Source organism: Danio rerio, chromosome 15 (assembly GCF_049306965.1).
Source record: "Danio rerio strain Tuebingen ecotype United States chromosome 15, GRCz12tu, whole genome shotgun sequence".
In the NCBI taxonomy this organism is placed as follows: domain Eukaryota; kingdom Metazoa; phylum Chordata; class Actinopteri; order Cypriniformes; family Danionidae; genus Danio; species Danio rerio.
Genome location: NC_133190.1, coordinates 9,911,847 through 9,929,629, shown reverse-complemented (window position 1 = coordinate 9,929,629; position 17,783 = coordinate 9,911,847). Strand labels below are relative to the sequence as shown.

General features: G+C 36.8%; 1 protein-coding gene across 1 annotated transcript in view; it reads left to right on the top strand.

Moving 5' to 3' along the window:
- Positions 1 to 17,783, top strand: part of arhgap35a (Rho GTPase activating protein 35a) — a 159,027-nt gene that overhangs the window by 3,517 nt on the left and 137,727 nt on the right. The gene's annotated exons all lie outside the window — the stretch shown is intronic.

The window sequence follows — 17,783 nt, the reverse complement described above, 5'->3', positions numbered from 1 at the left end:
CTTGTGGCTTGGTGAAATGAAAATTATAGTGAGTGCGTTCATAGTGCAATGCTTTCTGCATCTGGTGTGTAATGCTGCATTCACACCAGACACTGATGAAACGTCAAGAGCGAGATTTACATGTGTCAATGCAATGACGCGAATAGACATACTGCGGCAGGATGAAGAGGTGCGAGTTGAGAGTGTTGCAAGTTCGACACGAAACTTCAGTGAACGATCATGTCGCGTTACCCAATCAGAAGCTTTCTCTTGTAGGGGAGTGATTATGAAGTAGTGCCGGTTGTGGGTGTCCCGAGGAAAAATCCTTTTGCCGATACTGGACAACAGTTCATTAAACTGGGCTCAGCTTAGTTGGAACCACTGCTGAAAGCCTCCATAATCCTGGTATAGTTTCTAGAGGAGTTGATGAACTTACAGGGCTGGGTGCACCTCTCAAAGGATCTAGTGGACTCAGACATGGAGCTAAACGAATATACGTTGTTTACACAGTCAATTAAACACAGCTACTGTCAATTAAATTCATGTTAGCCATTTAGCCACAAAGTTAGAAGCAAAGTGAATTTGTTGTGCGAATAAAGTAAATTTGGCACTTGAATGAAGTGAATTTGGCACTTGAATGAAGTGAATATGGTGCATGAATGAAGTGAATTTGGAGCACGAATGAAGTGAATTTGGCGCACGAATGAAGTGAATTTGGCGCGAGAATGATGTGAGTTTGCCGCGCAAATAAAGCGAATTTTATGCGCGAATGAAGCAAATTTGGTGCGTGAATGAATTGAATTAGGCGCGCGAATAAAGTGAGTTTGGCGTGCGAATGAAGTGAATTTGGCGCACAAATTATGTGAATTTGGCGCACAAATGAATTGAATTTGCCATGCAAATCAATTTTAGCACAAATGAAGCGAATTTGACGCGCGAATGAAGGTTGTTGTAAAAATTTCAAAATGCCTGATGATGACTGCTGTGTGTTTGTTCTACTGCTCAACTGTCATTTGTTTAAAGGATTAGACTGTGGCTCTTAGCTGAAACCTTTTAGTGATGTGTTTCTGAATTAAATTAATTTGGTGCGCGAATGAAGTGAATTTGGTGCACGGATTGTGAATTTGGCGCGCAAATGAAGTTAATTTGATGCGCAAATGAAGCAAATTTAACGCGCGAATGAAGCAAATTTAACGCGCGAATGAAGCGAATTTAGTGCGTCAATAAAGCAAATCTGACACGCGAATGAAGCGAATTTGACGCGTGAAGTGAATTTGATGCGTGGATGAAGCGAATTTGACGTGCAGATGAAGCGAGTTTGGTGCGCGGATGAAGCGAGTTTGGCGCGCGGATGAAGCAAATTTAATGCGCAAATCTAGCAAAGTTAATGTGCGAATGAAGGGAATTTGGTGCGCGGATGAAGCGAATTCAATGCATGAATGAAGCGAATTCAACTCGTGGATGAAGAGAATTTGGTGCACGAATGAAGCAAATTTGACGTGCAGATGAAGTGAGTTTGGTGTGCGGATGAAGCGAGTTTGGCGCACGGATGAAGCAAATTTAATGTGCGAATCTAGCAAAGTTAATGTGCGAATGAAGGGAATTTGGTGCGCGGATGAAGCGAATTCAATGCGTGAATGAAGCGAATTCAACTCGTGGATGAAGAGAATTTGGTGCACGGATGAAGAGAATTTGGTGCGCAGATGAAGCAAATTTGTCGCATAAATTAAACAAATTTGGTTTTATAGAGTTTGGACTGGGCCTAAATATTAAATGAATAAATAGCCCATCAATTGATACATTGAACTGTAATTATGATGCTAACAATGCCATTAAATCATTTTAAGATAGCTCTTGATCCAACTGCAGTAAATTTGTCATTTTTATCTGCTGTAGTCCAGGTTGTTGTAAATATTCCAGACTGCCTGATGACCGCTGTGTGTTTGTTCTACTGCTCAACTGTCATTTGTGTAAAGGATTAGACTGTGGCTCTTAGCTGAAACCTTTTAGTGATGTGTTGCCGCCTTGTGTTCGGGGGCATCATTTTTAAACACCTTTGACAATGTAATAATAATTGATGTGGACTGCTGTTTCTTCAGGGAAGACATGATGTAGCTTGGAAAATGAAACACCAGCGAATGCGCAAGTCAGACGGTGAGGAATTTGTTGACAATGCCTGATTAAGTAAGAAAAAAAGTCAGAGTCAGTGTTCCTCAGATAAAGTCATGCAGATGAAAGTTCATCAAATCAGGAATGAACGATAAGGCTTGGAATGTCTGTTCAGTCAAATTCTAGGGTCATCTCCCTTCGGAGTGTTTGCAGAAAGGCTCATTTCACTAATTATTTTACATGGTGCTTAAAGGCATGGTTCACCCTTAAAGTAAAGTTATGTCAGCATTTACTCATGTCCCTCAGGTCAGTCCTAACCTGCTTAATTTAGCTTTCTTCTGTCATATACAAAAGTATATATCAACTCACCCTACACTGATAAAAAATGGAGGTTCTAAAAAGGTGCGATGAAAAATCTTTTTTTTTATTATTATTATTTATTTGGATTCCCCAAAGACCCTTACAGAAATTTCACATGAGAAACCACATGTGAAATGCACATGTGATCACATGGGAAAACGTGTGTATTTTATAAGGCTTTTGTGTGAATTTACGTGTGATAAATATATTAAAGTATATTTCAGCCTAAATTCTATATAGGGTTTGGCATCGTCTATCGCCGATGGCTGACATACACCACGATGCTAAGCCAGCATTGTGATCCTCTACCCCGCCCCCGTTGCAAATCCGCTCCCAAAAAATACACACTCTTGCCCCGTCTAATAGTAATAGGTCTTAGTTTTTAAAAGGCATTTTAGAACGAAAATGATCCACATTGGTGTTTTTTCTAGCACACACACACACTGTCACGCCCCATTCACACGGGGCTTCAGCGTCAACGCTTGACAGAGGGCGTCTGAAGTTGGGGCTAACACGATCGTCATAGCAGTGTCAGCCAATGAAATTCAGTCGGCAATAGGCTACTGTCTAGCTGGTGTATTTGCATACAGCGATCTGATTGGCTGACGCTTCTGTCGGCGCTTGAAAATTTGAGCTATACCCAACTTATACAGCGAGCAACGCCTCTGATATGGCACCGACGGATCCACAATGCAGTTCGGCAGCGCCTGACGTCACCCATTCAAAGTGAATAGGAAGTGTTGACGCTGACGCCCTGTGTGAATGGGGCGTCATACGCTTGACAATGGTTCCGGGCAGTTAGCGGGTCAGTAGACTGGTTCAATCTTTCGCTTTCACACTTGTTCCCAGAAATTTTAGTAAAAAGAAAACCTCAGATACTGTTGGCTGGTTCCTGTTGGTTTTTCACCTTTTTTACCAACCAAGTTTGTCGACGCCATTATAACAACATCGATCACTCTGCCTATTTAAGCCTATCCAAGCCAAATCTTTGTTCATTCATGATTTGTTTGATTTATTTGGTTATGGGTTAAACAAAGACCATGCAGGTCAGGTAGTTAAAACGGTAGGCTACAAATAATTAGTTCGTTATGAATGAATGAATTATTCATAATTAATTCACCACCGCCTATGACGACGATGCCATATTTCATGATGCCGATGTTTCATATTAGACATCGTACGATGCCAAATTGGTCGACATCGCCCAACCCTTGTTTTATTGTTATTTTTTTCTGATGATGAACAATAATATCCAATAACTTGTAGGTAATTGTTGAAAACTTGAACAGTAAATGCTGAATTAAGATTGTTCTTTTGCTTATTATTTTATTATTTATATTGTCAGACAGCTAAAATATTTCACAAAATGTGTTGTATCAGCTGCACAAAGGGATTGGTATGCTAAAAATCGTATTAAATTTATAGATGGAAAGATTTTATATTTAACGTAATAATTATTGATATCTATCGATTTGAAAATTATCGTGATCATTTTTTTTGCCATATCGCCCAGCTCTAAATAGAATGACCTTTTAGTACATTTTGATAAAATTGACTGTTGTCTTTTACAGTGTATTTTATAACATACAGTGCAAAGTAATGCCGAATTCAGACTGCATGATTTTCAAAGTTTTCATGTCACAGATGTTTTCACACTGCATGACTATCTGGGCTAGCATTTCTTTGCTGCTTTGTTTACGCTGCAAGATGGATCAATAACAAGGGCTTTCACATTACATGACTTTACAATTGAAAGAATCTCCGACAACTTCGCCCAAACTAAGTCTCACAGCCAAAAACACATAGGATATCTTTTGTTATTGACTACATACCAAGAAAGAATCCTTTAATGGGTAGAAAATGTACATAATTGCTCACCTGTTTTTAAAGGAAATTAGCAATTTCTCCTCAACTTTTTTTTTAACTTTCTGTATAAAAAGTCAAACAGACACAGTTGCTCCTGTCAAACCTCCACTAATTTTGCTCCATTTCTTGAGTCCAAATAAACCGAAAATGAGCGCTTTTAACTTCTGCCTCAAGTTCACGCTGCCCTGCAGGTACACACACACAAGTGAATGCTGCTCTCTCATTGGCTGTAGGCGATCGCTGATGTTATTTTCAATCAGAAAGCATTTCACACAGCATGATTTGAATCGCCGATGAATTAGCACGGCAAATATTTCACAGGCATCGGCGACTCATCTGCGATTCTCTTAGATCGCGTCTTTGATAGTTCATACTGTGTGATTTTTCACTCAAGTGCACGAGCATAGATTTGCCTGTGATTTCAGGCTTTTGTCAGGGATTTTTCAAAACCTGTCGCAGAGTCAAAATCGGGGCTAAAATCATGCAGTCTGAACTTGGCACAAGTGACACTCAATGTAATCTTCCACATAGCTAAAACAACTGTTTATGATATTATCATCATGTTTTTGTGTTCTGTAGAAGTCTGTCATACAGGTTTGGGTTGACATGATGCCTGAATATTTACATAAGCAGTTAAAAAACAAGATTTTATAATAATTCATTCATTCATTCATTTTCTTGTCAGCTTAGTCCCTTTATTAATCTGGGGTCACCACAGTGGAATAAACCGCCAACTCATCCAACTCATGCCCTTCCAGCCGCAACCCATCTATGGAAAACGATTTTATATTCAGTTACTGAATTTTTGTGAATAAATATCACAGAATCTCCCTCTGCCTTATTATTATTCTTTAGAATAGTATTTTATGATTTGTCTTGTTTTTGTAGTTTGCTGAAGCTAATTCTTTCAAAGCGTAACTAGATGGCATGGCCTTGATGTCTGCTGTACACTTAATAAAGGTCATACCTGCTGTACTGCCTTCCTGATGTAGTCTGAACTGAAGAGACTCGAAATTGTTCAAGTGAAGCATGCATTTCTGCCTATGATCTTTCGTTTCTGCACACAGACCTCCACGACCCCTTGGAGCCCCTTAGCTGAAATGTGAAGAATGCAGGAAGATACAGCGTAATCAAACTCTTCTAGCTTTGAGCACAACTGCTTTGGTTTTCTGTCTGAAGTGAAGGTTAATAGTTAAGGTTGTGGGTGGTTTCACAATTGAGGATAGATCTTCCTAAATTCTCAATTCTGCTTTTATTTGCTGGCCCTGGTGCTGTTTTAAACCTGTAATTGTACAGAAAAAAATGCAGCTTGGACATTCTGCTAAATATATTCTTTATTGCACCACAGAAAAATGTATTGAACATCAGTGTTTGGATGATGACTAAAATGCCATTTTATTTGGGCAAAATTTCCTCATGGCTGCTTTGGAATTCAGTGCGGGAAGCGAAGTGATTTGTTGACGTGTCTTGTCTCGGTAACTTTGAACAGGTAGACGGAACTCAGAGAGACGCTGTGATCACAATCTGCTGTAGGAGCAGCTTTGCTTTCCCAGAAATTCACAAACATTTTGAGCCGAGCCGATGGAAGGCTAGATAAACGTCATGGGCTTATGAGAGTTTAATCTCTCATTCCTCAGGCCCGCTCGCGTTATCTCGCATATATATTTCAGCTGACGTGATCCAGTCGCCATCTATGTTGTCCAGATCTGCGACTTGCTAGAGGCAACATATCTGCTATTTCTGGAGCTGCAGTCATGGATTTAGCGGTAATGAGCTTGATATTTAGTCATTTGTAGTTGACATTAATATTAATAGGGACATTTGCTGGACAGGCACACCTCTAAATGCTTCCCACCTTAACTAATATATGTGTGATTTGCATGAACGGAAGAGTCTGTGATCTATCGAAGCCCTTTTGCTGTGCTTTCAGTGTTAGGCACTGTTCATCTGCCAAATGTCTGGCCCAGAAGACCTGTCTACTTGCCAAACAGTGCAGAAAGGGTGATTGGTCATTTAATCCTTCTCATTTGTTTTCCAGTTCCATTTTCTTTTTCAATTCAGTCTGTCACAACTGAATAATTAATTGTGCTTGCTAAGGCAAGCATCACTATCACTATTGCTCATACTTTGGTTTGGGAATTAAACAAACTTCAAGCCTTAGCAACCACACTGAAAAAGTGTTGGATGTAAAGCACGAACAGCAAAGGTACATTTCTTGGAAGTACACTGTAAAAAATGTAGAGCTACACATGTTGTCACAACACAAATCGATTAAGTTAACATAATTAGGCATGGGATAACCATTTTTAAGGTGTCTGAAAAGTCAAGGTTTTAAAACCACCAAAATGTTTTGCTATATCATTTCTACGGTATATGTATGATTTTTTAAATTACTTTTTTGTTTGTTTTTAACACAACAGTATCTCCAGCGGAAAAGATATCCAAGGATGCGGTTTTAAATTGTAAAAAAAAAAGTTTTTTAAACTATAACAAAGACAGCAGAAGTCAATAATTATTTAGCCTGATATGTTTACTGTTCCAAAATATTAGAAATGTTTCTCAAAATAAGAAATGTTATGTTCAATGGGGGTATATATATATATATATATATATATATATATATATATATATATATATATATATATATATATATATATATATATATATATATATATATATATATATATATATATATATATATATATATATATATATATACAGTATATATATATATATTTTAGAGCTGCACGATTCTGGCTAAAATGAGCTCTCAAACGCTCTCAAACGATCACTCAGTGCCACAAACAGAATATTATTTGCAACTGTATTACCTGTTACTCGCAACATATGCAGGTTCTGTTCACTAAAGTAGACGCTCACGCGCCAGCCCTCTCTTTGATAGCAGCTCACGTCACTTGTGATTTCCCGATCGCGAAAACATCATTATATTAAGACAAAAATGACATTTTTAGGTGAATTATATCTTATAAATACAGTATGTTCTTTATTATAGTAGCCGTTTTTTAATCGGTGTAAAGGCAAGGCAAGGCAAGTTTATTTATATAGCCCATTTCATACACAATGGCAATTCAAAGTGCTTTACATAAACAAGAATAAAAGAAACAAGTAAAATAAAAATAAAAACAAATAATAAAAATGTGTCAAAACAAAACATAGAAACAGGTAAAATGTGATATAAAAGAAGAAGAGAAAAACATGATAGTGCAATCTGTCGGACGCAGCACAGTGCTCATTCAGTAAAGGCACAGCTAAACAGATGTGTTTTCAGTCTTGATTTGAATGTGCCTAATGTTGGAGCACATCTGATCATTTCTGGAAGCTGATTCCAGCAGCGGGGAGCATAGTGGCTAAAAGCCGATTCACCCTGCTTTGACTGAACTCTTGGAACTTCTAGTTTATATGATCCTAAAGATCTGAGTGATCTGTTAGGTTTGTATTCAGTGAGCATATCTGTGATGTATTTAGGTCCTAGGCCATTTAGTGATTTATAGACCAGTAATAATACTTTAAAATCTATTCTGAATGTAACTGGCAGCCAGTGTAAAGACCTGAGGACAGGTGTGATGTGCTCTGATTTTCTGGTTCTGGTTAGAATTCTGGCTGCAGCGTTCTGGATGAGCTGCAACTGTCTGACTGTCTTTTTAGGAAGACCAGTGAGGAGTCCATTACAGTAATCCACCCTGCTGCTGATAAAAGCATGAACAAGTTTTTCTAAATCTTCACTAGTAGAGAATAACTGGATGTTTACAAAAGCCTTTTGATATTGGTAAAGGCGTCTGCAACTTTTGTAAACCATCAAATCACTGGGATATTAACTGTCAAAGCGTGTTTAAACCTGCATAAATGTATTGTTGCTTTTTTTTTTAAACTCCATTGTACTAAAGCGATTTAAAAAGTTCATATCAATAAGTTTTCTCTTTGCACCACCAGGTGGCAGTCTTTGTACTTTCATTTCGAGGGTGCAGATTGCATAAGTTTTGTTAATATGTATAACTTTATTTATTTTATTAATAACTATAACTTTATAGTTTAAAAATATTTACCATTTTCCCAAGTGTATACAACTACTACTGTAAGAAAATATCAGAATTCGGAACATACTATTATGTTCCGTATATTATCTTTGCTTAAACTGAGCCGATCTAATCATGTTTATATGAATTGAACCTGAACTGTTGTTATGACAACAACTCTCGGATCAGCTTTGAAGAACGAAACGATCCTGGATCGTGTCAAATCGTCAATATCCAAATCCAGCTAACAGGGTAATCCACGAACGAAGAACGGACCCCAGTTGGTTATTGGTTTTTCTTTGTGTGTGTATTGTGCAGATACTGATACAGTCAACATATCAGTGATTTTAGACATCCAAGATGGTTTTAAAACAAACAAAGTTCATTTTATTTATTGTTTCCGAAGTGCTTGGAGTTTGTCATGGACATCAATCACACTGCCCAATCAAGCATGGCAGCTTTTTCATTTACTTCATTTTATTGTGTGTGTTTTACCCGTTAAATGCTTTGCAATGCTAGGACATAGTCAAAATAGCATTAATGTTCTTGTGTTAATTATGTTCTTAACTTGTTTATCGTAAACAGTACTTCATTCAGATGTCTGCTCTCTAACACTGGAGTCTGAGCTTTATTTAGGCTGCAGAGTCATTTTGTTTGCATGGAAAAATAAGCAGATGGCTCAAATGTGGTCACTGCAAGCATTCACTAGCATCAGCCCTGACACAGGTCTTAGTTTCCACTGAATTGTTGTGTTTCCCGGGGTGACTTAAAAGTCATATTAACGCAACCAGTCATTGTTTTTAGGCGGTTTGCAGCGCTCTGCAAGAACGAAACCTTGAATGCTTTCGAGCTGGCCTTTGTTTAATGTGGGGTGGAAAAAAAACGTGTGCATGAATTGAGACTTGGGTTGTGTTTGATAAAGTAAAAAGCTAATAATAGCTGGTTTAGCATACATTCCCTAGATTACACCACTTGTGCTCGGAATGCTGCCTTGTTTGAGGCTGGATTACATGGAAAGGAAACTGGCATTTTTTTAATGAGTATCCGAATTTCCATGAGGAAATCTGCTTCTAACACCCACCCGCCCTCCCCCAACCTTTGTTTTTTTTTTCTTGACAGGAGATTGTGGGCAACAATTCTCTTTGGGGACAAGAAATACAACTTGGTTTGGAAATTACCTAGTAATCCTTGGTAGTGTTTAGAAGTTTTGGGAGTTAAAAAGAAAAATAAATCCAGTTGGAAGTGTAATTTGCATTCATAAGAAATAAATGCATCATTGTATGTGTTTGGAGGGGGTGGGGACTGTCGCTTCTACAAAAGGCGGGTATCCATTGTCAGAGAGTTTTGAATCACCCGCTATAGCGCTTTGCAACAATGGCCTGTCACATTGTTTTAAAGAATGGTGTCCATGGTGATAAAGTTCCTGAAGTTCTTTGGGTGAGATCTCTGCAGAGCTCAACACTAAGGATTTTTTTAGTGTTCAACATTTGAATTTCTCATGGGCATAATAACTTTGGTGATGTGACATTGACTCAGTTGAGACTGTGATGGCTTAATTGTGAAATCTCCTGGGCATCTTAAGGCTTTTTCACACAGAGTTTCCTTTTTTTTCGTTAGTCATGTCCAAGAAATTTTACTGGCGAAATGTGCAAAATCTTTCCCTGACATTTAGATGTCAGAAGTGAAAAGATGTAGAAGTGTGAAAAGGAAAACAGAAAATCCCCAGTACACAAGATGGCACTGCAAAACTTTATGCTTCGTTTGGTCTGGACCAAAAAGTAATACACAAATTAATGTTGACATCAGACACATTTCCGACAGCTGTAACTGGGCAATATTGCAGCTATGATCATTTTTGGCCTGGTTATGGTCTTATCTTGGGACATCATGTCCAATTTGTGGTTCATTTATAGTCTGTGGTGTTCATATTTCAGTCAAACTGCAGCAGAGACGTGTGTGTCAGCCATGGTGAGGGGTAAGCGGCCATGGAAGGCTGGACCCTACGCATGCACTTGATGGAGATGTATAAATCAGCCTTAAGGGAAGAATATGCAATGACCTAAAAGAACCAATCAGGGAACCAATATCAGCAGCTACGCCTCGGTTTTCAGATCCCTCTGTTTTGCTTCGTCAACACTGACATGAGCACCAGCCTTTCCAAATGAAAGCAGCATTTTCAGTCGTTTCCATTTTCGGGGTCAAACTCTGGGGTAGTGTGGACAGATGGCATAACTCTAGCAATAGTTATACGGTTTTAAAACTGAAATGCATTAGTGTAAACAGGACCTTAGTTTCCTCTCGTAGGCAACAAAAGCTTGGATTAAGCGTACAGAATCTCTCGGGAATTGCTCTGGTAGTGTAATACGTTCAGTCTTTCAACCCTTGCACTGTTGCCTGTTCCCAGAATCTGGATTGGCTCATGTGGATCGTCAATGTACATTCTGTCAATAACCTGTCTCTCTGTGGTCTCCAGCCACTCCTGTGGCCTTGAGTGCAGCTCTCGGTGACTCAGCACTTTACCTACAGAGAGATCAGAGCAACTGGGAAGCCAGAGCGAGACAGACCGAAAGAAAGCAAAGATGGCCCACAGGAAGAACTTGCTGTAACATTCAGGAATTTCACCTCCCACAGACATGGCTGACTCCCGCCAAACTGAAGCTATTTCTCCTTGCGTCTGTGTTTCTGGGCTCTGGGTATTTGAGTGCTTGGTAGTTTTTCTTCACACCAAGAAGGAGAAATACGAGTGGATCTCCGCCACGGCCTCCTCCCACTCGCCTCAGTTTTTGCTTTATGATATGTTTTGGTCTGTCCAATGTTTGCTGTGGGTATAATCGGGAAGAAAACAACTCAAAGTGATTTCCAGCAGAAAACCTTTTTTTTTTTTTTTCTCTTCTTGCTCTCCCTCTTTTGTTTGATCACTTTTCAGCCAGTTTCCTCTGGAGTTGCCCTTGCAGTTTTTGTCGATTGTTGGGATTCCCCCTCTTTCCTTCAGTGGTGCTCCATTTCCTGCAGGATGTCCACCAGAGATGCCCCTGGTAGGGGGTAAGTGAAAAAAAAACAAGGAGGGAAGGGCTAGTAGATGGCCGTATGAAAGGGCTTAGCTGGATGTCAGGCCTCTCTGTGGGGGATCAACATTATTACATACCTCCATTCCTTGGGATTCAATTTGCCACCGGTCAACAGATCGTCACAATGAAAAACGCGCGCTTCGTTTGGCATCCATTTCATGGGTCAGAAATGTGATGCTCGTCAGTTCATTCAAAATATATAGAAAACTCAATTCATTACTCACATAAACCCCTACTGTGTTGAGGATAAAATCACAAATGTCAAGGTGATCAAGGTCAGTATGTCTTTTAAAATATACAATTTGACCTTTCATAAGACTAATTTAGGTCATATTGTGAAATGTTAAACATTTATTTAGTTAACAAAAATCTATTTTAAACCAATGCATTTTTTCTGTTCTTTGAACAATCATTAAAAACATTAAGGATTCTAAAATGTATGTATTTTTTTGAGCAGCAAATCAGTCATTTCTTAAGGCTGGTTTATACTTTTGCCTTGCGCTGCATCACGCACTTCTGCTGACTGCGTGCGCACATCACAAAACAGGCAAGGTTTTTATACTTGTTGTGTTCGCCATAGTGACATTCTTTAAAACAACAGGAGGCGGTCTAAAGCAAATGATCATAAAATCAGTTGGATAAACATAGAAGTAGGAAGTCTCCGGAACTGCATCATATCCATAAAATTGTTCAAGATTTAAACTATTTATTTTTCTTATTTTTATTAATTATTTAAATGATTATAAAGATTTTATAACCATTCAAGATTTTGTTCATTCAAACTTTGATGCATAACTTGCTTTTGTTCATATCTCAGACAGTTTTATGTTAGAAAATGTATTGAAATATTAAAGGCAACAGAACATGGGTTGCTCTACAAATATATATTTTTAATATGGCAAGAATAAAAGCAAAAAAAAAAAAGAATTTTAGATTTAGCCCACATCACAGTTTACACATTATTGTCTGGCTAGTTTCTGCTCTTTACTTATGCTAAAAAAGCAGTAATGGTCCAACATTTCTGAGCATTATCACCAATAAAACCTAGAAAACCAGGTCATCAGTATATTGCAATAAATATTTGCATAAATATTCTTTTCCAGTTTTCAAATAAATAATTTGTTCCTTAATTATAGTTTTGTAACTATTAAACTTTTTTTTGTCATTAAAAAAATATATATAATCTGTGATTGTGTACTTGGGTCTCCACTTTTGCCATGGCCTCTTTTGGCTTAAATAAACTAATCCCTCAGGTTTTTCCAAACTTTTTAACAAAAACTTTCCTGTTTTCCCATTGTTGCAATTTCTAGCCAATAATTATCATCTATCTGGTTAGCTCTGTAATCACACGTGGATGGATCAAGATGTCCGTACAGGCGTACCTGTTTCAGACTAAATCTATTCAAAGTTAATCATGTCCAACTCAAATCAAATGCAGTCTTAAAATTTTGCGCGCTCTACCATCTGAAATCATGTCCAACCGAAGCGAACATCTGCAAACACATCAATGACGTCACATTCGCCACGCGCACTCAAGCGGACTCAAGCGAACCCGTCGAGTAGAAATCCAGGAAGCTGAAACAATGATGCAGAAAGTTTTGCATCAGAGTAGATTTATTTTAACCGGTACCGATAACAATAACTCTTACAATTTGGAGGTCGATAACTGATATATATATATATATATGATATATATATATATATATATATATATATATATATATATATATATATATATATATATAGATAGATAGATAGATAGATAGATAGATAGATAGATAGATAGATAGATAGATAGATAGATAGATAGATAGATAGTATATGTATATATAACTGATTTTATTTTAAAACTTCATAAAAGTTTGAATGATCTTTCTGAACGGAATGGCCTACTCAAAATAAAATTAAAAAATCAATAATTTCAAAATTGCAAGGTGAATATATATAGACCTATATTCACAATTTCCCATAAATGGCATGCCAAAAATAAATTATTTCTTTTTCTTTCCTTATCAAATTAACTTGTTGCATAAATTATAGGTTAAATAACAAATATAATTAACAAACAAATAGACATATAGTATTTCTTTAGAAAATGCAGCATAAATTCACCCCATTTGGCAATTTAGATTCGTTTGAACATATATAGGTGCTGCTTGTTAATCAGACAACGCTTCCATGTTCGTTCTTGCTGACAATTGCAGGAAAAATTATCAATTAAAGGTTTGGTAATCCCCTGTGAGTAATTGTGATTTCGGACCAATAATGATAACATCAAAAAGAGCATTTATCAGCCGATAACGATATGGCCGCTGATATATCGTGCATCCATCCCTACATCGGAGGAATAGATTACATTTTAAAATGCATTCAAACAGAAATTGGTTATTGCAAATTGTAATAACATTTCGTAATACAACTTTTTTGTTTTACTGTATTTTTGAACAAATTTACAGACTCTTGGCCAGCACAAGAGACTTGAAAAGCAGTCTTGCCGACCCCAAAGCTTCTGTTTTTATCTTGAAATCATATTTTTTGGGTTCTGACGATTATGATCACAGATCTATTTAAGATCTAAGGAAATGAAACGAAAGTTTTTCAAAGTCGAAATTAAAAAGTATACTTCTGAACTGAAGTGATTCATCTTTGTCGTCAACAGTACTGATCATCATGAAATTGCGCGAGCTTGACATCAGACGAAAAATAAATAATAATGCATTTACCATTTAAAATCACTTTAAAAGCTTCAGTTTTGACTTGCGTTTCCACCTGCCAGGCAGAAATGGAGGGAGAGAGTCGTTCCAGTGTAACGTGTAATTAGATATGGCAGGTTTAATCACGGGAAGATGAGCAGTCATGAGAGAAGGGGGTCTGAAAATGCCCAAATGTGCGAACGAGTGAAGGCATGATGCTATCATGAGTTCCTGTGCTGGCTCTCTAATCTCACTCCTGTCTTCCGGTGTCTTTACGTCTGTGCTTAAACTCCAGCAGGCGCTCAGGGTGCCGGAAGGCCAGCACCTTGTCAGAAGCTGTTAGATGAGGCTGTCTGCTTTCAGAAACTTCGTTACCACTGAGGTGGCCTTTAACACCGGCCAGTGCTTACTGAGCGAATTCAGTCACCGCAAGGGTGGAGAGAAGCAACCGGCCGTCTCAGAATGACCTCAGAGGCAGACAGTGTTTGAATGGGATTATTGCTGGAAAAAGCGAACGCAGACTGAAAAATATGCACAACTGTTGCTCATATCAATTCGAGGTGTGGTCAAATTTATAGTTTATCCAATGCTTTCTTATGGTAATTCGTAACTTTTTTTTTTAATTTAGTGGCCAATTCGTATGGTCTTATTTGAACAATTTAGCATGATTGACTTATTTATCAATGGCTGGGCTTTGGTTACACGCTTCCCGTAATTTTTTTTAACATTTTCGTAAAACTAATTTGCCGCTGAATTAGCCAGTGAACTGACAAACTGTTTCCTTGGAATTGATCTGTAAATTTTGTGTTAGATATTTTAGTCAAAATCAACAGGATATGTATATTCAGAAATGAAGATTTTGCTCCCAGATTTCGCATTGGGTTCAAGTTTTTTAGAGACTCCATAGATCACCGTTAGGCATGGGATGGTAACTGGTTTCAAGGTTTACCGCGGTTTGGAAAAGGCAAGGTTTTAAAACCGCAAAAATTCTGTTAATACGTTCTTAACGTATCCACTCGTTAAGTTGTGACGCATGTAATACTTTTCTGGGTCCAACCTGCTAGTCATATCACACAATAAAGTGAATTTTATATAAAATCATGGTGTACACACACCAGTCTCTGGACTTGCTGCATTAAAGACATCAATATTTTAACAATTTATAAAAAAAAATTCAACACTTTCTGGCCATTGGATATTAGGCATGGATAGATATATTATAAATATAAATTGCGATTGTGATTTTCAATAAATGTTTATAAATACCCTTAGATGAGCCTCCCCATACAGTTTGATAGAGCGCTTGGTCCCGAAAGCTGCTTCGCACTACGTCACACTTAACAAGCGGATATGTATTATTACTTTGGCATGTTTTTTTTAAATATTTTTTTTTACTATCAACTATTTTATTTAGTGTTTAGAACATCAGTATCTCCACGTCAAAAGCTACTGGTCAGCCTTCAATTCAGGAAAAGTTCTAAAAAACTAATTTCTTATAAACCAACATACAACCACTGCACTGTTCAGGTCTATAGCGTGCATTACTTTTTATATCCAAAGAAAGAAAGATATCCAAAGATGCCTTTTCAAGAAATCAGTGTTTTTGAAACTAATGAAGATGGCGGAAGTAAATGATTTGTTTTAATCATTCAGCCTGACATGTTTACTGCTCCAAAATATTTAAAAGTTTCTTAAAATTAAATATATTGTTTAGTTTTTAACCTAGACATGTTAAAAATTACATACTTTAGAGCAGTAATCACAATACTGTGAATCTTTCATATTTATATCCATGTTATTATATTGTCAGAATCTTATACCAGGCCATGTCTAATCACTATTCCAGAGAAAAACAAAACATTTTCAATATATATCTGTGTTTTCAAAGCAAAACACAACAATTGATGCAAATAATGACATACATTTTGAGAAAAGCAGTCACAAAATCTACCTTTTTACCCCATAAGTATAAAAAAATATATATATTTTGTGTTGCTCCATTTGCGATAGAACATTTAACAATTTAGGCGACTGATTTGTTCACAATAGAAAATAACTTATTTAATGACCAAATGTTGCTGTATTCACTATAACAAAGAACACGCTTATTTTTAATGAAATTTCGCTCTGTTCACTACAGAAAAGCTGACTTTTTAGGTAAAAGCGTTTTGCTCTTTTCTAATTAAAAAAGAAATATATATCTTTTGGAGAATGTTTTGGTGACAAAATATTAAGTCAATTAGTGACGTTGACAAGTTTAGCCAAACTTCAAATCAGAAAAAGTTGGGACAGTTTGGAAAACGCAAATAGAAAAAGAAAGTAATGTTTTCTAAATTTACTTTGACATGTATTTTAACACAACAATACAATCCAACAAACATTATTTAATGTGTTTCTCATGATTTTTATTGTGTTTATTTACTTGTTCAAAATAAACATTCTAATTTTGGTTTTTGCAACACATTTAAAAAAAAAGTTGAAACGGTAAAGCATTTGTTACTTTGTAATGTTGCCATTCCTTTTTACAGCATTTAAAAGACATTTAGGGACTGAAGACACCACGTGATGAGGTGTTTCAGAAGTAATTTTGTAACTAAATATTATGGTACTTAAAAAAGGTGCCTAATGAGGGATTGGAGATCTTGGTTGTTCAGTTCAGGCTTGCACGCTTGTCCTTTACACACTGAAATTGCTCCAGAATCCTTACATTTTGTAATGGTTTTATGCACAGACGAAGGTAAAATATCAAAATGTTTTTTATTTTTTCAAGGAACATTGTTTTTTAACATTTCAATAATTTCCTCACATATTTGTTGAAAAACTGGCAATCATCTGCCCATTTTTGCTCCTAAAGGAATAGACCTTTCTTGGATGCAGCTTTTGTACCATTTCATAATTACAATTACCTGTTCACATCGCTTGTTTCAAATCACACCATTTAGCCAATTTACCTGATTACCAACCTCAAATTTGCTTTGTCCTTACTTTTTTGGAATGTGTTGCAGGTCTGAATGACAGGAAATGATGTATATTTACAAATGAAATGAAGTTGACCAGACAAAACATGAAATATTTTCTTTTCATTTTGTCTGCAATGAAATACAAGTCAAAGTAAATTTGGAAATCCCCACCTTCTTTTTTTATTTGCATTTTCCATACTGTCGATAAGCCTTTAATCGATTGACTTTATCGACAACCGATTAGGCATGGACATTTAAAGGTTATACTTTGCGCTGTGAGACGTGTCTACGACTTTACACATTACATAATCAAGTGTGTGCAGTTTACATTGTGTAGACTTTTCCAGAATGGAAAATGCTTGGGTGGATTGTTAGCCTAGCTAAAAAATATGAAATCATTCAAAATTGTATTGTGTTTATGATGGAGTGGTGATTAACAATGCATTTTAATCATTGATCATTAATTAAAAAGCTTATCGATCAAAAGAATTTGTAGAAATTGGCATCTCTTGTCAATTTATTCTGATTTTGGGTTCAAGTTAATTTAACTAAGTAAACAAACTTCATTTCAGTTTTTGTGTGAGTGATTTTGGTTTTTGTAAAACTTGCCGTTCACTAAATAGCCAGACTCTCAGTAAATTGCATTTATTTTTAGTAAATGGCAAATAAAGCACATTTATAGTACAGCAAATCAAACCAGCAACCATCCAACAA